Below are 22,735 nucleotides of genomic sequence, written 5' to 3'. Positions count from 1 at the left end.
CACTTAATAGAAAAAAAGAGAAAAGAGGAAGAGAGAAAAATTAAAAATTAAAAAAATTAAAAAATAAAATAATAAATAAATAAAGTAAAATTTGCTCTTTTCTGTATCCAAGAAACAAAAGAAAAATAAACAACAAGAAAAAATTGAAATAGAAGCAACAATAAAATGAACACATGAACAACAAAAAAACTGAAATGAAGCTAGATCCAGTTTCCCCTAGAGCTGAAACTTTGCAGCAGTCTATGTTTAGTAGAAGTTCATGGAAGGGATTTGTGCTGGTCTTTTGGGTGAGGGGTCTGCTGCTCTGATTCTAGTGGAGATGTGCCTGGAGGGCAAAGGCAGGCAGGGTTTAGTGTAATGACTCATTCTCCACTTGGTGGAGCTGGTTAGCTCCCTAAGGTCAATCAGCGTTGGTGGACTACTGGTGAAAATGGACTCTAGTCTCCAGAGTGGAAAGTTTGCACGTTGACAGTCACCCCTCCTGGGTCTCTCACTTCCATCAGCTCCCCACCTACCTCCTGTCTGTGTCTGAGCTGTCTGCCTACAAGGTGGTGCCTCTATCCAGAGTTTTATCTTAGGTGCAGCTGTGTTTCAAAGCTCCATGCTTCATACTACTCCCCACCCCCCATGGTTCGGACCAGCAGTGATCTTCTGGGGAAGGGTCTCACCATGCTGTGGCCAGGGATGGCTTGTCCTAAGAAAGTCACACAACTGTGTAGTGGCAGTGGCTCAGAGTTTACGGTAAATTGCAACACACAACCACCACCAGGGTTTGATGACTTCAGCTGGCATCTTTGTTCCTATAAATGTGAAGGTCGTGCTTGATGAGGATATTTGGGTCTTTTTATTACAGAGAGGTCATATCACCTCTACCAGATTCACTCCAATCAGGGGAACCACTTCTCCCCATGTGACCAGGGGTTATTCAGACCATGCTGTCTGCTTCAGGGGTCCTCCCTGATTCCTCACCAGAGCACTACCAGGAGCTGACCTCTGAAACTTCAGTATCTGCTTTGCTATTTATAAAGACCTGGTGGTATTGAAACTTTTCCTTTTTCCCCCTTCAATTTTTTGGGGGAACATTTTTCTTGTGCAGTCCCCTGTGTGTGTTTTCTCTCTATCTGCTTTCAGGGGGAATGCATTCATGCACAAATATGATGTGCTGTTCTCCCTCCCCTCTGTCTTTCTTTTCTCCACGAAAATGACTCTTTTCCCTCTGTGCCACCACAGCTCTTCTCTCCTCCAATTCACCTCTCTGCACCATATACCTGCTGTGTTCCCTCCCACAAATTTTGCATATTGCTCTGTTAATCTTCAGATCAATTCCCAAGGTATTCAAAATGGTTTGATGTTGATCTAATTTTGTTCAACAGATGAGAAAATCCCAGGGTTTCCTTACTATTCCACCATCTTAACTCCTCATCCAGGAACTTCTTAAGTTTTGCCACTTTTAAGACTTTTCTTTATCACTATAATTTGCAAATTTAATTATAATATTTCTTAAGGTTGGCCTGCTTTTGTTGATTTTAATAAGAGTTCTCTGAGCCTCGTGGATTTGGATTTTCTTTTGTTCCTCAGATTAGGAATGTTTCCAGCTATTATTTTCTCAAATAAATTTTATGCCCTCTTTATCTTTCTTTTTCTTCTGAGACTCCTATAACACAAATGTTATTGTGTTTGATGGAGTCACTGAGTTGACTAAGTCTACTCTTGTGTTCCATAATCATTCTTTCTCTCTCTTTTTTTTTCAGCTTTATTATTTTTCATTATATTGTCTTCTTTATCACTTATCCATTCCTCTGCTTCTTCCATCCTTGTGGTCATTATATTTAGTCAGTTTTGAATGTCAGTTATCACATTTTTCATTTTTGGTTTTTAATTCTTTATATCTGTAGTAAGGGTCTCCCTGATGTCTCATATGCTTTTCTCAAGACCAGTGAGTATCCCCATGGTTGTTGCTTTAAATTCACCATCAGACATATTTCTTATATCTGTTTTGATTACATCTCTGGCTGTCACCTTCTCTTGTTTTATCTTATGGGATGAATTCCTCTGTCTTGGCATTTTGCCTAAGTCTCTGTCTTCTTCTCTGTGTTAGGAAATCCTATTAAGTCCTGCTCATTAATGTAATGGCTTTATGAATAAGAGGTCACATACTGTCCAGGGCCTGGCACTTCAAGGAGAGTCTCTGATGTATGCTGTATGCACTCTGCTGCTGTCATTTGACTTCTCTATCCTTCAGACCAGTCAGCTGCAGAGGCTCTCCTTGGCTGGAGTGGGCAGTGTTTGGACCATGAACAGAGTGTGGTGAGTTTTCCCTAGGTGTGCTCTGTTTTGCATGTTAAATAAGACCTGATGCTATCTCCACTAGAACAGAACACACAGAACTCTGTAGTCAGTAAACGTAATGTGGACAGAGGTTTATGCTGGTCTTCTGAATAAGAGACCCACCATGCTGGGACTGAGGCAAATTTTACCTATAAGTGCAGTACTGGAATACCACATGGGTGGGTGACCTGGTGTAAGCAGGTTAGGCAGTTAGTGTTGGTGCCGTGTTATTTACAGAAGGTGGTACTATGTTTATGCTAAGGGGCAGGGAAGGGAAATGGCACCAGCCAGCTCCCATGTACCTGGAAAAGGGTCTCCATTCTTGCAGTTCTCAGGGAGGAATTCTAAGAAAAGTAAATAATCTCCAACTTGTGTGTATCAGGTATTTTTTCAGTCACTGTTTTCATGTTATCTGACTGTGGGTTGTTTGTCTGCCTTCTCTCCAGAAGCAGCACAGTGCTCTCCATATTCAATCCCAGCCATGCCTGCTGACTTTTAAAACTCCAGGATTTAGACACAAGGTGTGGGCAGGGACCTGTGATGGTCTTCTGGGGGAGGGAATCACTGCACTGAAACAGGAAATATTACCAAGAAGTATAGTCTCATAAGGGCACAGGGGCATAGGACTTGGAGTAAGCACACTAGGCAGCCAATGTTGGAGCCAAGCTGCCCTTGGCAGGTAGCTCTGCACTTACGCCTAAGGGTGGGAAACAAAAATGTGTCCCCTGGATCCTTTGTCCCTGGAGAGCCCTCTCTATAAACCTTGCCTCTCATGGCATGCTCCAAGAAAGCAAATAATCTTATTGTGTGTCCCAGGAGATCCTGAGATCCTGATGAATACCCTGGGATTATTTGAAAGCCTTCTGTCTAGAAATAGGGCAGAGTCACAACGCAAGCTTGCAAAGGTTAAAACTCCAGTCTTCAAGCCCCACTTGTTACAAAACTGCACAAAATCAGCTGCTCTTGTTTTCTCAACCAATGGCTTCAGTGATGTGTTTGTATATGTGTTCCCATATGTGCACCATTCTCTCTTGAATTTCTCCATAACCAGGGCTCCTTCCCCTTGACAGCAATTGTCAATGTTTTTCCATCAATGATGACTCCATATATTCTACCTTTCTCAAACTGGCTTCTTCACAACCTCTAGTGTGGAGATAAATCTGAAAGATTTACTCTGAAAGTTTTACTCTGAAAGATTTTTTTGGTTAAATAGAATTATTTGATATATCTAAAAGTGTTTCAAATGAAGAAAAGCATTGTGTGCTTCCAAAACACAGCATCTGTGTTCCAGAGGAAACGATAAGCACTCCTAAAGAACTACACTTATGTTTTCACAATGTTGTCTAAAATCATCCAGGTAAGAAGTCCCACACTCGAACCATGCTTCCACATTCTCCTTTAAACAATGTCATTAAAGATATGTGCTGCCCTAAAGCTAGCTTCCTCATCCACCCCAGTTTAGAGATATCCAAGTAAAAACCACAAAAATAAGCCAAATTGAAGACCCAAGCACCTAGCATACCTCCAAATACTGCAGTGGTTTGAGCCTCCAGTTGGGCATTCTCTCACACCAGTAAAACTGTTCCTTGGACCAGAGAGGAAGAGGGCCATCCATTGTCATTTACATACTTTCCAGATGCCAAGATGATCTGTTGCTTTACTGACAGCCAATTGCACAGGGCTGATGTTCACAGAAAGGACGGACCTCTGTGGCCATAACAGGCCCCAGTTCAATACACAGGCCAGCATTGCCATGAGACAGGCCTCAAAATCCACACCATGTCCTCTAGGGCCTCCACTACAAGCAGTGGCATCTTTCACCTGGCATGGTGGGGGAAATGGTGAAACCCTGGCCAAGATGACATCCCACTGAAAGACACAAGGACACCAAGGAGCTAAACAACAGACTCACATGAGGCATCAGGAGGGGAATTTGGGAAGGAAACAAAAAGCCCAAGGACAAGAGCCTTCCAGGGCACGTGGAGACCCACAAAGAGAGGAGAGACACAGGTGGAACCATTGAGGTTTTATTAAATTCAAGCCCAAGGGCCGAAACCAGATGGCTAAATAGGTCCCCAAGACTCCACCCCACAATGGTCCCCTCCATTGGTCCTCAGCATAATCCTATTGAGCAAGATTTTTATGTCATCATCTCTCTTTGAGACCATATGAGTTCTCATCATTGACCTAACCAAGGCAGTCCCCACGCACCTGTGCTTCCCAACCCCATGCACAACATGCTTACCAAAGAGGGTGTCTTGAATGTGAGATGGCTGGGGTGGCACCTTAGTGTGGGCATATTCCAGAAGCTGGGCCAACTGATTATGTGGGCCAGGTGGGATCTTCATTTGGGCAGGGGATCTGTGGACAGAGTGTAACACAGATTTGACAATGGCCTTCCCCATTGCTCCTGACCTTCTGGGCAATGGGCATGAGCCCTGAAGTTGTAGCACCATGACTCCACCTATGACATAAGCAAGACTTGAGGGATGGCAGGAAGGCTCCAGAGCAGCATGCAAGGTCTTCAGTGCATACGTGTCCACCTGACACAAAGGAAACCTAGGCCCCCACAGGGAGATGAGAATGGGAAAAGAGCCACCAAGAGGCAGGCCTGCAACACAGGTCACCAAGTGAGTGAGACAACACTTGGAGAAAATGTGGCAGGCAGAATCATGGACCATCGCTGGTAGGGCCCTGCCCTTGGCTTCAGGAAGAGTGGGCAGAGATGGAAGCCAGGGATGGACCCAGGGCTGTTGAAGACATGGGTGTCCAAGCTCATTGATCACTGGAAACGAATACCTCCTTGGCAGAAAATGTATATGGAGACCTGAGGAGCTACACAACGGCCACCTGGCAGGTAAATCCCTGCTCTGAATGCAGCTGCTCAGAGACCTATGGAAAGATTCCTGGGGTGCTCATGGGACTGGTGTGCATCCCACCAGCATCCACATCCATTCCCAAAGAGTGCTGCTATGAGTCCTCTGTAGGAACATCTCGTCCTTTCCTATTTTTGCACATTGGGCTAGAAAAGGGAGAGTCCAGCATAGTTATAAAACCATGTCAACATCATTGGTAACAGAAAAACAAGCATGCCCTGGGTTGAAGCACCATCCCAAGGGGCGATGGCAGGCAAGCCCATTCCAGGTATGGGAAGATGCCTGGACCCATAAGGCAATGCATCCAACATAAGAGGGCTGATTGGGAAGACCTGGGAGCCAAGAGGGAATACCTACATTCGGGGTCCCTGAGAGCAGCAAGCACTCTTCAGGGAAGGTCTCCCCACTATCCCAGAGTGTTCTAAAGTCATCCAGCTGAAAGTCCTGTTCCTGCCACCCTCCCCCTGTGCCCATTCTAGAAAATGTGGGTGGGAGCCCTTTCCTTCAGGAGTTTGCCATAGGCTCCAAAGCCCACGGCAGGACCTTGCGTCCCTCCCAAAACCTTAGCAATTCTGACATCAAGATGAAAAACATGCTAAACCAGTGAAGGGAGACCATAGGCCCCTGAGAAAGAGGAGCTTCCCAGGGAACTTGGAATCATTGCAGGAGACACAGATTACATATGGTGTCAGGAAAGCACATGGCACAGGTGTGATATTCAGGGACATGCCAGGCCTCTGTGTCAATGATGGGGCCCAGGTACCACACACTGGCTGGTGTTGCCCTGAGGCAAGCCTCCCCATCAGGGAATTGCCACATCCCTTGGGAATTCCATGTACTCATACTGTAATCCACACACTTCACATGATGGGGGCAATGGCAAGACCCTGGCCACAAAGAAATCATCCCACTGAAAGACACAAGGACACCTAGGGAGCTTATCCAAGGATCCAAGTGAGGCATTCTGGGACACAATATGGATGGGCACACAAAGCCCCAGAGTGGGAGCCCGTCTTAGTCACATGAAGGCCCATAGACCAGGGAGAGCCACACTGGGGAGCCTCAAGGGATCAGTCGTCTGGAGCCTCATGTGACAGCACTTTTCCAGGGCTACAGGGGTGGGATCCTGAGGCAGAATCCTCAGGATGGTGGCCTCCAGTGAGCCTCAGCATAATCCCATTGTGCATGATATTTAGGTCATCATCTCTCTTCGAGACCATATGAGTTCTCATCATTGACAAAACCAAGCAGTCCCCTCCCACCTGCATCCTTCTCCTGCCAGCTCAACATGCATACCAGAGATGGTTTCAAAGAGCAGGGTGACTATTTGGGCATATGGCTTAGGGCCTATTCCCCAAGCTGGGTCAAATTAGCCCTCCATGTGCCCAGCAGGATCTTGGTCTGGGCAAGGGCTCTGTGCAGAGAGAGGCAGCTCAACCATGAGAATGACTTTCCCAATGGACTTCACCTTGTGGACATGGGCACAAGCCCCGAATGCATGAGGACATGACACCATAATTGACACCAGCAAAAATCCAGCGATGGCAGGAAGGAAGTCTCCAGTGTGGCACTAAGGCCCTCAGCCTGTGTGGTTCCACTGGACACCAGGGAAGGCAGGGCCCCCACAGGGAGCTGAGCATGGAGGCTGCACTGGAAGTCAGCAGGCCAGCCACACGGGTCCACCCACCGTGTGATTGGGACACCCCTCGGTGAGCCAGTGGCATGCAGATTCCCGGGCCATGTCTGACAGGGCCTGGCCCTGGGCTTTGCCTGAAATGGGCAGGCATGGTGGCCTAGAACGGGCCATGGATGCTGCACCCAGAGGATGCACACAAAGATTCCTGGGGTTATCAGGGCCCTGGCGTACCTCCCACCAGTGTCCACCTCCATCCCAAAACATCACTGCTTCATGTCTTCCATGGGACAACTCGTTCCTTCCGATCTATGCACTTAGGATTAGTGCAGGGAGAGGGGTTAGCATGATTCCCAAGTGACTTAAACCTCATTGGGAAGAGCATGCACAAGACAAGAATGTTGGCGTGCCCTGCCTGAGGGCACCACCGAACGGCAATTGTCAGGCAAAGCTCCATCCAGTTGAGGAAGACCCAGGAGCCCCATAAGGACATGTGTCCACCAGGAATGGGCCCATAATGAAGATCTGGGAGCCAGGAGTCCCACGTTGCCAACTGGGGTCCCGGCCAAGCTCCCAGCAGTCCTCAGGGACTGTCACTACCCGCTATGCCAAAGCTGTCCAGGATCCAGCCATCTAGCCCCTGGCCCGGCTTCTTCCTCCAATGCCCATTTCGGGAAATATGGGTGGGAACTCTTTCCCGTGGGAGGTCACGGGGGGCCCCAATGCCCACTACAGCACCTTGCGTGCCTCCAAGGGCCTGGGCGATTCTGATATCAACCTGAGCTCCCTCCCACACTGCAGAAAGTGGACCATGGCCAGACAAGAAAGAGGATCCCTCTGGGGCCGTGGAAACACTTGCAGGAGTCACAGGAGACCTATTATTTCCCAACAGCCCACTGCACAGGGCAGACTTTCAGGGCATGCCAGCCCTCTGAGGGGTGATGGGGCCCCAGTCCCACAGGCTGGCTTGCATTGCCCTGAGGCCAGCCTCCCCATAGGGCCCATGTGCCCTGGGGCCCCTGTCTGCTTGCATAGGCATCCACTTACTTCACATGGTGGGGTCAATGGGGAAACCTTGATCACAAAGATGATGTCCCACTGAAATACACAAGGACACTGAGGGAGCTTAGCCAGGCCTCTGAGTGTGGGCTCCTGGGATGCACTAAGGATGGCCAGACAAAGTGCAAGAGTGGGAGCAGTTTTAGGCACATGGAGGCTGATAGACCAGTGAGAGCCACACTGGGAAGCCACAAGGGATCAGAAGCCTCGAGCCCCAGGTGCCAGCACTATGCCAGGGCCACAAGGGTCCACAGGTCCCACCTCAGGACGTTGCTCTCCATTTGGCCTCAGTGTAATCCTATTTAGCATAATTTTTAGGTCATCATCTCTCTTTGAGTCCATATGAGTTCTCATCATTGACCCAACCCAGGCAGTCCCCACACACCTGTGCCTTCGCCCCATAGGCTCAACATGCTTACCAGAGATGTTGGGTGAAGCGCAGGATGGCCATTTAGACTCCTGGCTTGGGGCCTATTTCTGAAGTGGGGCCAAACTGTACACTATGCAACAGGTGGGATCTCAGTCTGGGCATGGCCTCTGTGCAGAGAGAGGCAGCTCAGGCATGACAACACTCTTCTTCATCGGACCTCACCTTGTGGCCATGGGACTGAGCCCTGAATGTGTGGGGCCATTTCCGCATTCAGGATGCCAGCAAAAATCCAGGGATGGCTGGAAGGATGTGTCCAGCCCGGTGCCAGGTACAGTGTACACCAGGGAAAGCAGGGCCCCTATAAGGAGCTGAGCATAGAGGCTGCAACAGCAGGCAACAGGCCAGCCGTACAGGTTCCCCCACCGTGTGATTGGCACACCACTTGTTGATCTGGTGGCATGCAGAATCCCAGCCATGGCTGGCAAGGCATGGCCTTGGGCTTTGCCAGGAATGGGCAGGCATGGTGGCCTGGAACAGGACATGGATGCTGCACTGGTGGACCTCTGCAAAGATTCCTGGGGTGCTCAGGGGCTAGGCATGCATCCCACCAGCATCCACATCCATCCCCAAACAGCGCTGTCCCATGTCTCCCATGGGGACAACTCGTCCCTTTCTGTCTTTGTGCTTAGGTTTAGCACAGGAGGGTGCACAAGACAAGAACCCTGTCCTGTCCTGGGACACCGGCCAAAAGGCCATTGGCAGGCAAATCCCCAATCAGTCTGGGGGACACTACATGGCCCCATGAGGCCACGTGTCCACTAAGAGTGGGCCCATCAAGAGGACTTGTGAGTCAGCAGCCAAGCAGGACACTAGGGGTCACAGCCAAGCTGCGGGCATGCCTCAGGGACTATCTATCTGCTATTACAAAGCTGTCTAGTATCCAACTAAGTAGTCCCGGGTCTGCCCTCTTCCTCCAATGCCCATTGTGGGAAATTTGAATGGAAACTCTAACCTGAGGGAGGTTGAGGGGGGTTCCAATGCTGAGTGCAGCACCACGCCTCCTCCAAGGGCCTCAGTGTTTCTGAAAATGCCCTGAGTGCCCTCCCACACTGGAGAATTCAGCCCATGAGCCAGCAAGAAAGAGGATCCCACTGGGCACCATGGAATCACTTGTAGAGCACAGGTGACCTATCCTTTCCTGACAGCCCACTGCATAGGGCAGATGATCAGGGACACACCAGCCTTTTGGGGCGATGATGGAGCCCCAGTCCACAGATGGCTGGCATTGCCCTGTGGCCAGGCTCCCCAATTGGCCCAAGTGCACTTGCCCTCTTGCTACTCACACAGGCATCCACTCTCCTCCCATGGTTGGGGCAATGGTGAGACCCTGGCCACATGACAACGTCCCACTGAAAGACCCTAGGACACTGACGGAACTTAGTTGGGCTTCCAGGGAGGTGTCCCAGGATGCGGCACCATGGTGGGAGGCTGACTGGGCAAGTAGAGGCCCATAGATCAGGGAGAGCTGCCCTGGGGAGCCTCGAGGGATCTGTTGCCTCCAGCCCCAAGTTCCAGGGCTTCGACAGGGCCACAGGGTTGCCAGAATACTGCCTCAGGTCGGTGCACTACATTGGACCTCAGCATAATCCTACTGAGTGTAATTCTTAGATCATCATCTCTCTTTGAGACCATATGAGTTCTAATCATTGGCCCAACCAAGGCAGTTCCCACATGACTCTGTCTTCACTCCTTCAAATCCACATGCTTACCAGAGAGGGTTTGTGAAGTGTGGATTGGTCATTTGGACCCCTAGTTCCAGGCCTATTCCAGATGCTGGAAAAACTTCCCTCCATGTGCCAGGTGGGATTTCAGTCCGGGCACAGGATCTGTGCAGAGAGTGGCAGCTCAAGAATGACAACCCCCTTCCCCATCAGACCTCACCTTGTGGCAATCAGACAAGCTCAGAATCCGTGGGGCTGGGACTGCATCCATGACGCCAGACAAAACCGTGGAATGGCAGTAGGGAAAGGTGCAGAGTGGGGCCAAGGCCCTCAGCCTCTGTGGTTCCACTGGACACCAGGGAAATCAGGGCCACACAGGAGTCTGAGCATAGAGTCTGCAACATCAGGCACAAGGCCAGCCACACAGGTCTACTCCTAAGCATGATTGGGACACCACTTGGTGGGCTGTTGGCAGGCATTAATACCAGGCATTGGATTGCAGAGACTGGCCATGGGCTTTGCCAGGAATGGGCAAGCATAGTGTCCTGGAAAGGGCCATGGCCACTACCCCAGGGACCCAAGAAATAGATTCCTTGGGTGCTCAGGGGCCTGGCGTGCATTCCACAACCCTCCACCACCTTCCCCAAACAGCGCTGCTCCATGTATCCCATTGGGACACCTAATCTCTTCCGGTATTTGAGCTTAGGGTTAGTGCAGGGAAAGGGGCTACCACGGTTCCCAAGCAATGTCAACATAATTGGGAATTAAATGCACAAGACAACAACCTGATATTGACATGTCTCGAGGCACCCATTGAAGTGCGGCTGTCATGCAAAGCCCCACCAGAGTGGGGGAAGTCCTAAGGGCCTCACAAGGATAGAAATTCAGAAGATGGGGCCAAGGTGAAGACCCTGGGGCCAAGAGCCCCATGCCACTCGGGGTCCGGACCAAGCTGCAGGCATTTTTCTAATACCATCCACCCGTTATGCCAAAGCTGTCTAGTGTCCAGCCAAGTAGCCCCAGCCAGGGCCCCTTCCTCCAACTCCCACTGCATGATATTTGGGCGGACTGCTTCAATGCAGGAGATCACGCTGGCCATCAGCAATGAACACCATAGCACCTCGCAGTGCCTTCTAACGCCTCAGTGATTCTGCCATCCACCAGAGTGCCATCCCACACTGGAAAACGTGGCCCATAGGCCGTCAAGTAAGAGGATCCTGCAGGGGACTGTGGCATCCCTTGCAGGTGTCATGGGTGACCTGTTTTTTCCAGACAGCCTACTGCACAGGGCAGACATTCAGGGACACACTCTCTGGGATGATGACAGAGCCCCAGTCCCACAAGATGGCTGGCATTGCCCTGAGGGCAGCCTCGTGAATTGGCAGAAGGGCACTGGGTCTCTGGGTACTCACACAGGCATCCACTCTCCTCCCATGGTGGGCTCAATGGCGAGACCCTAATCACCAAGATGACTTCCCACTGAAAGACACCAGGACACCGAAGGGGCTTAGTTGGGTTCCCAGGGATGAGTCCCGGGAAGCACTAATAATGGGCACACAATGCCCCAGGGTGGGAGCACGTCTTAGTAATACGGAGGCCCAGACCGGGGAGAGCCCCACTGGGGAGCCTCGAGGAATCAGTCACCTCGAGCCCCAGGTTCCAGCGCTACGCCAGGGCCACAGGGGTCCCCAGGATCCTGCCTAAGTGGGGTGCCCTCCAGTGGGCCTCAGCATAATCCTATTGAGCATAATTGTTAGGTCATCATCTGTCTTTGAGACCATATGAGTTCTCATCATTGACCCAACCAAGGCAGTCCCCACCTGCCTCTGACCTTTACCCGCCAGCTTAACATGCTTACCAGAGAGGGTTTGTGATGCACTGGGTGGACATGAGGGCCCCTGGCTTGAGGCCTGTTCCCAAAGATGGGCCAAACTCCCCTCGTGTGCCAGGTGAGAGCTCAGTCAGGGTGCAGGATCTGCGCAGAGAGAGGCAGCTCAGCAATGACGAACGCCTTCCCCATCAGACCTCACCTTGTGGCAGAGGGAGGGATCTCTGAACGCGCAGGGCTGGGACTGCATTCATCACACCAGGAAAAATCCTGGCTTGGTGGGAAGGAAGGCGGCAGCGTGTCCCAAGGTCCTTAGCCTCTGTGGCTCCGCTGGACACATGGGAATTCAGGGCCCCACAGTGGACTGAGCATGGAGGCTGCAAAAGCAGGCACCAGGCCCCATGCACAGGTCCTCCTGCAATGTGAATGGGACACACCTTGGCGGGCCGGTGACAGGCAGAATCCCGGGCCTTGGCCCAAAGGGACTGGCTCTGTATTTTGACAGGAAGGGGTGGGCATGGGGTCATGGAAGGGCCCACGAACACTACCACGTGGATGCAATGCCAAGATCCCTTGGAAGATCAAGGCCCTGACAGGCATCCCACTAGCATCCACCACCATTTCTAAGCAGCGCTGCTCCATGGATCCCTTGGGGGCACCTCATACCTTACAATCTTTGAGATTACGATGAGGGAAGGGTGAGGGGCCAGCACAGTTCCCCAGCGACATCAAACTCCGTGGGACTTGGGGCACAAGTCAAGAACCCCAGCGTGACCTGGCTCATAGCACTGACATAAAGGGCCCATTGTCAGGCAAAGCCCCATCCAGTTACAGGATGACCCATGAGCCCCATAAGAACATGCGACCACCAGACAGTGCCAATGGTGAAGAACCCGGAGGCAGGAGCCTGCATGCCACTCGGGGTCTGGACCATGCTGCCAACATTTTTCAGATACCGTCTACCCATTATGCCAAAGCTGTCTAGTGTCCAGCAAGGTAGCCCTGGGCCAGGCCCCTTCCTCCAAAGACTATTGCTTTGGAGGTCTCAGAAATCTGGGCTCACTGCATCTACACAGGAGGTCACATTGGCCATCTGCAATGCCCACCACAGCACGTCGCGTACGTACTAAGGCATCAGTGATTCTGACGTCAATTGGAGCACCCTCCCACACTGGGAAACGTGGCCCATGGGCCGTCAAGTAAGAGGATCCCGCAAGGAACTGTGGCCTCCCTTGCAGGTGTTGTGGGTGACCTGTTTTTTGCAGACAGCCTAATGCACAGGTCAGACATTCAGGGACACGCCAGCCCTCTGGGGTGAGGATGAAGTCCTGGTCCCACAAGATGGTTGGCGTTGCCCTGAGGCTCCCTCGCAAATTGTCCAAAGGGCACTGGGTCTCCGGGTACTCACACAGACATCCACTCTCCTCCCATTGTGAGCTCAATGGCGAGACCCTGGTCACCAAGGTGACGTCCCACTGAAAGACACCAGGACACCAAGGGAGCTTAGTTTGCTTTCCACAGATGCGTCCCGGGAAGTAGTAGTGATGGGCAAAATGCCCCAGGGCAGGAGCACATTTTAGGCATGTGGAGGCCCAGAGACAGGGGAAAGCCCCACTGGGAGCCTCAAGGGATCTGTCCCCTCGAGCCCCAGGGGCCAGTGCTACACCAGGGCCTCAGGGGTCAACAGGATCCCGCCTCAGTGCGGTGCCCTCCACTGGGCCTCAGCATAATCCTATTGAGCATAAGTATTAGGTCATCAACTATCTTCGAGACCATATGAGTCCTCATCATTGCCCCAACCAAGGCAGTCCCTACCAGCCTCTGCCTTCTACCCGCCAGCTCAACATGCTTACCAGAGAGGGTTTGTGATATGCAGGGTGGCCATAGGGGCCCTTGGCTTGGGGCCTGTTTCCGAAGATTGGCCACACTCCCCTCCATGCACCAGGTGAGATCTCGGTCGTGGGGTGGGATCTGCACAGAGAAAGGCAGCTCAGCAATGACAAGTGCCTTCCTATCAGACCTCTTTTGTGGCAATGAGAGGGATCCTAGAATGCCCAGGATTGGGACGGCATTCATGATGCCAGCAAAAATCCTGGCCTGGCGGGAAGGAAGGTTGTAGCGTGTCCCCAAGGCTGTCAGCCTCTGTGGTTCCACGGGACACCGGGAATTCAGGGCCTCACAGGAGTCTGAGCATGGAGATTGCAACACCAGGCAACAGGCCCCATGCACAGGTCCTCCCACAAAGTGATTGGGAAACAGCTTGGTGGGCTATCAGGAACAATCCCGGGACTTGGCTGGCAGGGACTGGCCCTGCATTTTGCCAGCAATGGGCAGGCATGGGGCCCAGAAGGGCCCACGAATGCTACCACGCAGATGCAACGCCAAGATCCCTTGGGGGATCAGGGCCCTGAAGGGCTTCCCACCAGCATCAAACAACATCACCAACCATTGCTGCTCCAAGGCTCCCATGGGGACACCTCATCCCTTCCCGCCTTTGAGATTACAGTGAGAGAAAGGTGAGGGGCCAGCACGCTTCCCCAGTGACTTCAAACTCACTGATACTTGGGGTCACACGTTAAGAACCCCAGCGTGCCCTTGCTCATGGCACCAACCAAAGGACCACTGTCAGGCAATTCCCATCCAGCTACAGGACAACTGACGAGCCCCTTATGGACACGTGACCACCGGGGGGGTCAATGGTGAAGAACCCGGTGCCAGGAGCGCACATGCCACTCAGGTTCCAGGCCACGATGCACACATTTTTCAGATACCATCTACCTGTTATGCCAAAGCAGTCTAGTGTCCAGCCTGATAGCCCCGGGCCTGGCCCCTTCCTCCAAAGCCCATTGTGTGAAATTTGGGTGCACCACTTCCATGCAGGAGGTTGCTTTGGCAGACTGCAATGCCCACGGCAGAACCACACGTGCCTACTAAGATATCAGTGATTCTGACATCAACCGGAGCACCCTGGGAAATGAGGCCCATGGGCCTTCAAGTAAGAGGATCCCACAGGGACCGTGGCATCCTTTGCAGGTATCGCGGGTGACCTGTTTTCTCCAGACAGCTTAGTGCACAGGGCAGAAATTCAGGGACACGCCAACCCTCTGGGGCAAGGACAAAGCCCCAGTCCCACAAGTTGGCTGGTATAGCCCTCAGGGTGGCCTCGCCAATCGGCCCAAGGGCACTGGGTCTCCAGGTGCTCACACAGGCATCCACTCTAATCCCATGGTGGCCTTAATGGCGAGACCCTGCTCACCAAGATGGCGTTCCACTGAAAGACACCAGGACACCGAGGGAGCTTAGTTGGGTCCCCAGGGATGAGTCCCGGGAAGCACTGGTAATTGGCACACAATGCCCCAGGATGGTAGCACGTCTTCAGCGTATGGAAGCCCAGAGACCAGGGAAAGCCCCACTGGGGAGCCTCGAGGGATCGGTAGCCTCAAGCCCCAATTGCCAGTGCTACGTCATGGCCACAGGGGTCCCCAGGATCCCGCCTAAGTGGGGTGCCCTCCAGTGGGCCTTAGTGTAATCCTATTGAGCATAATTTTTAGGTCATTATCTGTCTTCGAGGCCATATGAGTTCTCATCATTGACCCAACCAAGGCAGTCCCCAAATGCCTCTGCCTTCTAACCACAGCTCATCATGCTTACTAGAGAGGGTTTGTGATGGGCAGGGTGGCCATGAGGGCCCATGGCTCGGGGCCATTTCCAAAAGACAGGTTAAACTTCCCTCCGTGCACCAGGTGGGATCTCAGGGCGCAGGATCTGCGTAGAGAAGCAGCTCAGCAATGACAAATGCCTTCCCCATCAGACCTCACCTTGAGGCAATGGGAGGGATCTCAGAATGCACAGGGCTGGGACTGCATTCATGATGCAATCGTGCAATCCTGGCCTGGCAGGAAAGAAGGCTGCAGCATATCCACAAGGCCTTAGGTCTCTGTGGCTCCACTGGAAATAAGGGAATTCAAGCCCCACAGGAATCTGAGCATGGAGGCTGCCACAGCAGGCACCAGGACACAATCACAGGTCTTCCCGCAGCATGATTGGGACAGATATTTGCGGGTCGGTAGCAGGCAGAATCCTGGGCCTTGGCTGGCAGGGACTGGCCCTGCATTTTTCCAGGAATGGGCAGACATGGGGCCCCGGAAGATCCCACAAACACTACCACACAGACGCAACACCAAGACCCCTTGGGGGAACAGGGCCCTGACAGGCATCCCACCAGCATCCAACACTGTCTACATCAGTGCTGCTGCATGGCTCCCATGGGGGCACCTCATCCCTTCACGTCTTTGAGATTATGGTGAGGGAAAGGTGAGGGGCCAGCACGGTTCCCCAGCGTCTTCAAACTCACTTGGACATGGGGTCACAAGTGAAAAACCGCAGCGTACCCTGGCTTGTAGCACCGACCAAAGGGCCATAGTCAGACAAAACACCATCGATCTGTGGGACGACCCACAGAACCCATAAGGACACACAACCAACAGACGGTGCCAATGGTAAAGAACCCGGGGGCAGGAGCCCGCATGCCACTCGGGGTCTTGACCATGCTGAGAGCATCTTTCAGATTCCATCTACCCGTTATGCCAAAGCTGTCTAGTGCCACTCAAGTAACCCCGGGTTCGGCTCCTGCCTCTAAAGCCCATTGCATGAAATTTCGGCACACCGCTTCCATGCAGGAGGTCACAGTGGCTGTCTGCAATGCCCACCGCAGCACGTCGCGTGCCTACTAAGGCATCAGTGATTCTGACATCAACCAGAGCACCCTCCCACACTGGGAAACATGGCCCGTGGTCCGTCAAGTAAGAGGATCCCGCAGGGAACCATGACATCCCTTACAGGTGTCGCGGGTGATGTATTTTTCCAGACAGCCTAGTGCACAGTGGAGATGTTCAGGGACACGCCAGCCCTCTGGTGCCAGGAGGAAGCCCCAGTCCCACAAGATGGCTGGCTTTTCCCTGAGTGTTCCCTCGCCAATTGGCCCAAGGGCACTGGATCCTGGGTACTCACACAGGCACCCATTCTCCTCCCACAGTGGGTTCCATGGCGAGACCCTGGTCACCAAGACGACATCCCACTGAAAGAAACCAGGACACCGAAGGAGCTTACTTGTTTTCCCAGGGATGAGTCTCGGGAAGCACTAGTAATGGGCACACAATGCCCCAAGGTGGGAGCACATCTTAGGTGCTCGGAGGCCCAGACCAGGGAGAGCACCACTGGGGAACCCCGAGGGATCAGTCGCCATGGGCCCCAGGATCCAGCGCTATGCCAGGGTCACAGGGGTCCCCAGGATCCTGCCTCAGTGCGGTGCCCTCCACTGGGACTCAGCATAATCCTAATGAGCATAATTTTTAGGTCATCATCTGTCTTCGAGACCATGTGAGTTCTCATCATTGACTCAACCAAGGTAATCCCCTCCCACCTCTGCCTTCTACCCTCTAGCTCAACATGCTTACCAGAGAGGTTTTGTGATGTGCAGGGTGGACATGGGGGCCCCTGGCTTGAGGTTTGTTCCCAATGATGGGCCAAACTCCCCTCCGTGCGCCAGGTGGGATCTCAGTCGGGGCACAGGATCTGCGAGGAGAGAGGCAGCTCAGCAATGACAAACACCTTCCCCGTGAGACCTCACCTTGTGGCAATGGGAGGGATCTCAGAATGTGTGGGGCTGGAACTGCATTCATGACACAATCCTGCAATCCTGGCCTGGAGGAAAGGAAGGCTGCAGTGTGTCCACAAAGCCCTCAGCCTCTGTGGCTCAACTAGAAACAAGGGAATTCAGGGCCCCAGAGGAGTCTGAGCTTGGAAGCTGCAACAGCAGTCACCAGGCCACACTCATATGTCCTCCTGCAGCGTGATTGGGACAGACCTTGGTGGGTCGGTGGCAGGCAGAATCCCGGATTTTGGCTGGCATGGACCGGCCCTGCGTTTTGTCAGGATGGGCAGGCATGGAGACAAGGAAGGAACCATGAACCCTACCACACAGACGCAACACCAAGATCCCTGATGGGCATCCCACCAGCATCCAACATTGTCTCCATCAGCGCTGCTCCATGGCTTCTGTGGGGACACCTCATCCTTTCCCATCTTTGAAATTACATTGAGGGAAGGGTGAGGCACCAGCATGGTTCCCCAGCACCTTCAAAATCACTGGGTCTCCGGGTCACATCAAGAACCCCACCATGCCCTGCCTTGTGGCACTGACCAAAGGGCCATTGTCAGACAAAACCCCATTCAGCGGTGGGGTGGCCCCTAGGGCCCATAAAGGACACACGACCACCAGATGGTGTCAATGGTGAAGAACCCAGGGGCAGGAGCCCGCATGCCACTCGGGGTCTTGACCATGCTAAGAGCATCTTTCAGATACCGTCTACCCATAATGCCAAAGCTGTCTATTGTCCTTCCAGGTAATCCCGGGCCCAGCCCTTGCCTCCAAAGCCCATTTCGTGAAATTTGGGTGCACTGCTTTCAAGCAGGTGGTCACATTGGTCACCTGCAATGCCCACCGCAGCACGTTGTGTGCCTACTAATGCATCAGTGATTCTGACATCAACTGGAGTGCCCTCCCACACTGGGAAATGTGTCCCATGGTCCGTCAAGTAAGAGGATCCCGTGGGGGACCATGGCCTCCCTCACCGGTGTCGTGGGTGACCTGTTTTTTCACACAGCCAAGTACACAGGTCAGACTTTCAGGGACACACCAGCCCTGTGGGGTGAGGACGAAGCCCCAGTCCCACAAGATAGCTGGTGTTGCCCTGAAGGCTGCCTCACCTATTGGCCAAAGGTCACTGGGTGTCCGGGTTCTCACACAGGCATTCGTTCAGGTCCCATGGTGGGCTCAATAGAAAGACCACGGTCACCCAGACAACGTCCACTAAAAGACACCAGGACACCAAGGGAGCTTAGTTGAGTTCTCAGGGATGAGTCCCAGGAAGTACTAGTAATGGGCACACAGCACCCCAGTGTGGGAGCACGACTTTCACGCGTGGAGGCCTAGATACTGGGGAGAACCCACAAGGGAGCCTCAAGGGATCGGTCGCCTCGAGCCCCAGGTGCCATTCTCCGCAAGTGCCACAGGGGTCCCCAGGATCCCGCCTCAGTGTAATCCTTCCACTGGGCCTCAGTGTAATCCTATTGAGCATAATTTTTAGGTCATCATCTGTCTTTGAGACCATATGAGTTCTCATCATTGACCCAACCAAGGCTGTCCCCACCCACCTCTGCCTTCTACCTGCCAGCTCAACATGCTTATCAGAGAGGGTTTGTGATGTGCAGGGAGGCCATGGGGGCCCTGGCTCTGGGCCTGTTCCGAAGATGGGCCAAATTCCCCTCCGTGTGCCAGGTGGGATCTCCGTCGGGGTGCGTGATCTGCTCAGAGTGAGGCAGGTAAGCAATGACAAACGCCTTCCCCATCAGACCTCACCTTTTGCCATGGAAGGGACCTCAGAATGCATGGGTCTGGGACTGCATTCATGACATAATCCTGTAATCCTGGCCTGGCGAGAAGGTAGGCTGCAGCATATCCACAAGGCCCTCAGCCTCTGTGGCTCCACTGAAAACAAGGGAAATCAAGCCCCACAGGAGCCTGAGCATGGAGGCTGCCACAGCAGGCACTAGGCCACATGCACAGGTCCTCCCACAGCGTGATTGGGACAGACCTTGGCGGGTTGGTGGCAGGCAGAATCCCCGGACTGGGCTGGCAGGAACCAGCCTTGCGTTTTGCCAGGAATTGGTTGTCATGGGTCCACAGAAGGGCCCACGAATGCTACCACGCAGAGGCAATGCCAACATCCCTTGGGGGATCAGAGCCCTGATGGGCATCCCACCTGCATCCAACACTGTCTCCATCAACGCTGTTCCATGGCTCCCATGGGGACACCTCATCCCTTCCCATCTTTGAGTTTATGGTGAGGGAATGGTGAGGGGCCAGCATGGTTTTCAGGCGTCTTCAAACTCACTGGGACTCAGGGTCACAGGTAGAGAACCCCAGCGTGCCCTGGCCTGAGGCACCGACCAAAGGACCATTGTCAGAGAAGGCCCCATACAGCTGCGGGATGACCCCTGGGGCCCATAAGGACACACGACCACCAGACGGTGCCAATGGTGAAGAACCAAGAGGCAGGAACCCGCATGCCACTCGGGGTTGGGCCATGCTGCCAGCATTTTTCAGATAGCATCTACCCGTTATTCCAAAGTTGTGTATTGTCCATTCAGGTTTATCACCATACCTGGCCCCTGCCTCCAAAACCCATTTTGTGAAATTTGGTTGCACTGCTTCCACGCAAGAGGTCACATTGAGGGTGTGCAATTCCCACCACAGCATCTCGTGTGCCTAGTAAGGCATCAGTGATTCTGACAAAAACTGGAGTGCCCTCCAGACTGGGAAATGAGGCCATGGGCCGTCAAGTAGAGGATCCTGTGGGGGACGGTGGCATCCCTTGCAGGTGTCGCGGGTGACATGTTGTTTCCAGACAACCTAAGGCACAGGGAAGACGATCAGTGACACGTCAGCCTTCTGGGGTGAGGACGAAGCCCCAGTCCTGCAAGATTTCTGGTGTTGCCCTGAGTGCTGCCTCACCAATTGGACCAAGGACACTGGGTCTCTGGGTACTCACACAGGCATCCACTTTCCTCCCATGGTGGCCTCAATGGCGAGACCCTGGTCACTAAGACGACTTCCCACTGAAAGACACCAGGACACCAAGGGAGCTTAGTTGGGTTCCCAGGGATGAGTCCTGGGAAGCACTAATAATAGGCACACAACGCCCCAGGGCGGGAGCACATCTAAGTAATGTGGAGGCCCAGACCGGAGAGAACCCCACTGGGGAGCCTCAAGGGATCGGCGACTCGAGCTCCAGGTGCCAGCGCTATTCCGGGGCCACAGGAGTTCTCAGGATCCCGCCTCAGTGCAGTGACCTCCACTGGGCCTCAGCATAATCCTATTGAGCATAATATTTAGGTCATCATCTGTCTTCGAGACCATATGAGTTCTCATCATTGACCCAACCAAGGCAGTCCCCACCCGCCTCTGCCTTCTACCCTCTAGCTCAACATGCTTACCAAGGATGTTTTATGATATGCTGCATGGCCATGGGGGCCCCTAGCTTTGAGGCATGTTCCTGAAGATGGGCCAAACTCCCCTCCGTGCGCCAGGTGGGATCTCGGTGGGTGCACGGGATCTGCGAGGAGAGAGGCAGCTCAGCAATGACAAATGCCTTCCCCATCAGACCTTGCCTTGTGGCAGTGGCAAGGATCTCAGAATGCACAGCGCTGGGAGTGCATTCATGAGGCAATCCTGCAATCCTGGCCTGACAGGAAGGAAGGCTGCAGCGTGTCCACAAGGCCCTCAGCCTCTGTGGTTCCACTGGAAACAAGGGAATTCAAGTCTCACAGGAATCTGAGCATGGAGGCTGCCACAGCAGGCACCAGGCCATATGCACAGGTCCTCCCACATCCTTATTGTGACAGATGTTGGCGGGGCAGTAGCAGGCAGAATCCTGGACATTGACTGGCAGGGACTGGCCCTGTGTTTTGCCAGGAAAGGGTGGGCAGGGTCCTCGGATGGACCCATGAATGCTACCATGCAGATGCAATGCCAAATTCCCTTGGGGGAACAGGGTCCTGACAGGCATCCCACCAGCATCCAACACTGTCTCCGCCAGTGCTGCTCCATGGCTCCAGTGGGGACACCATCCCTTCCCATCTTTGAGAATACGATGAGGGAAGGGTGAGGGGCCAGCACGGTTCCCCAGTGCCTTCAAACTCACTCAGATGTGGGGTCACAAGTGAAGAACCGCAGTGTGCCCTGGCTCTTGGCACCGACCAAAGGGCCATAGTCAGACAAAACCCCATTGATCTGCGGGACGACCCACGGGCCCCATAAGAACACACGACCACCAGATGGAGCCAACAGTGAAGAACCCGGGGGCAGGAGCCCGCATGCCACTCCGGGTCTGGACCACGCTGCAAGCATCTTTCAGATACCGTCTACCCCTTATGCCACAGCTGTCTATTGTCCACTCAGGTAACCCAGGATCTGGTACCTGCCTCTAAAGCCCATTGCGTGAAATTTCACCGCTTACATGCAGGAGGTCACATTGGCTGTCTGCAATGCCCACGGCAGCACGTCGCGTGCCTAGTAAGGCATCAGTGTGGGCAGCACGTCGCATGGCTAGTAAGGCATCAGTGATTCTGACATCTACCAGAGCGCCCTCTCACACTGGGAAACGTGGCCCATGGTCAGTCAAGTAAGAGTATCCCATGGGGGACCGTGGCATCCCTTACTGGTGTCGCAGATGACCTATTTTTTCCAGACAGCCTAGTGTACAGAGGAGACGTTCAGGGACACAACAGCCCTCTGGTGTGAGGAGAAGCCCCAGTCCCACAAGATGGCTGGCGTTGCCCTGAGGGCACTCTCGCCAATCGGCCCAAGGGCACTGGATCTTTGGATACTCACACAAGCATCCATTATCCTCCCATGGTGGGCTCAATGGTGAGACCCTGGCCATCAAGACGACGTCTCACTGAAAGACACCAGGACACTGAAGGAGCTTAGTTGTTTTCCCAGGGATGAATCCCGGGAAGCACTAGTAATGGGCACACAATGGCCCAGGGTGGGAGCACACCTTAGGCGCTCAGAGGCCCAGACCAGGGAAAGCCCCAATAGGGAGCCTCGAGGGATCAGTTGCTTCGAACACCAGGATCCAGCTCTATGCTAGGGCCACAGAGGTCCTCAGGATCCCACCTCTGTGCAGTGCCCTCCACTGGGCCTCAGTGTAATCTTATTGAGCATAATTTTTAGGTCATCATCTGTCTTTGAGACCATATGAGTTCTCATCATTGACCCAACCAAGGCAGTCCCCACCCGCCTCTGCCTTCTACCCTCCAGCTCAACATGCTTACCAGTGAGGGTTTGTTATGCAC

At 53.2% G+C, this 22,735-nt stretch overlaps 11 non-coding genes across 11 annotated transcripts; all 11 read right to left on the bottom strand.

The window, feature by feature from the left end:
• Positions 1-4,436: 4,436 nt before the first annotated feature.
• LOC115517415 lies at positions 4,437-4,516 on the bottom strand. The gene has a single exon (XR_003969865.1). It is a non-coding gene; the product is annotated as a small nucleolar RNA SNORD115 (small nucleolar RNA).
• A 1,848-nt stretch (positions 4,517-6,364) lies between these two features.
• LOC115517418 lies at positions 6,365-6,445 on the bottom strand. The gene has a single exon (XR_003969868.1). It is a non-coding gene; the product is annotated as a small nucleolar RNA SNORD115 (small nucleolar RNA).
• Positions 6,446-8,178: 1,733 nt separating this feature from the next.
• LOC115517412 lies at positions 8,179-8,259 on the bottom strand. The gene has a single exon (XR_003969862.1). It is a non-coding gene; the product is annotated as a small nucleolar RNA SNORD115 (small nucleolar RNA).
• A 1,639-nt stretch (positions 8,260-9,898) lies between these two features.
• LOC115517420 lies at positions 9,899-9,979 on the bottom strand. The gene has a single exon (XR_003969870.1). It is a non-coding gene; the product is annotated as a small nucleolar RNA SNORD115 (small nucleolar RNA).
• Positions 9,980-11,708: 1,729 nt separating this feature from the next.
• Positions 11,709-11,789, bottom strand: LOC115517403. Its single transcript, XR_003969853.1, has one exon. It is a non-coding gene; the product is annotated as a small nucleolar RNA SNORD115 (small nucleolar RNA).
• A 1,742-nt stretch (positions 11,790-13,531) lies between these two features.
• LOC115517417 lies at positions 13,532-13,612 on the bottom strand. The gene has a single exon (XR_003969867.1). It is a non-coding gene; the product is annotated as a small nucleolar RNA SNORD115 (small nucleolar RNA).
• Positions 13,613-15,330: 1,718 nt separating this feature from the next.
• Positions 15,331-15,411, bottom strand: LOC115517411. Its single transcript, XR_003969861.1, has one exon. It is a non-coding gene; the product is annotated as a small nucleolar RNA SNORD115 (small nucleolar RNA).
• A 1,723-nt stretch (positions 15,412-17,134) lies between these two features.
• LOC115517416 lies at positions 17,135-17,215 on the bottom strand. Its single transcript, XR_003969866.1, has one exon. It is a non-coding gene; the product is annotated as a small nucleolar RNA SNORD115 (small nucleolar RNA).
• Positions 17,216-18,927: 1,712 nt separating this feature from the next.
• On the bottom strand, positions 18,928-19,008 carry LOC115517398. Its single transcript, XR_003969848.1, has one exon. It is a non-coding gene; the product is annotated as a small nucleolar RNA SNORD115 (small nucleolar RNA).
• Positions 19,009-20,735: 1,727 nt separating this feature from the next.
• Positions 20,736-20,816, bottom strand: LOC115517401. Its single transcript, XR_003969851.1, has one exon. It is a non-coding gene; the product is annotated as a small nucleolar RNA SNORD115 (small nucleolar RNA).
• Positions 20,817-22,577: 1,761 nt separating this feature from the next.
• LOC115517400 lies at positions 22,578-22,658 on the bottom strand. Its single transcript, XR_003969850.1, has one exon. It is a non-coding gene; the product is annotated as a small nucleolar RNA SNORD115 (small nucleolar RNA).
• Positions 22,659-22,735: the final 77 nt, after the last annotated feature.

This window comes from Lynx canadensis, chromosome B3, assembly GCF_007474595.2.
Source record: "Lynx canadensis isolate LIC74 chromosome B3, mLynCan4.pri.v2, whole genome shotgun sequence".
Taxonomy (NCBI): domain Eukaryota; kingdom Metazoa; phylum Chordata; class Mammalia; order Carnivora; family Felidae; genus Lynx; species Lynx canadensis.
This window is presented reverse-complemented; position numbering and strand designations above follow the sequence as displayed.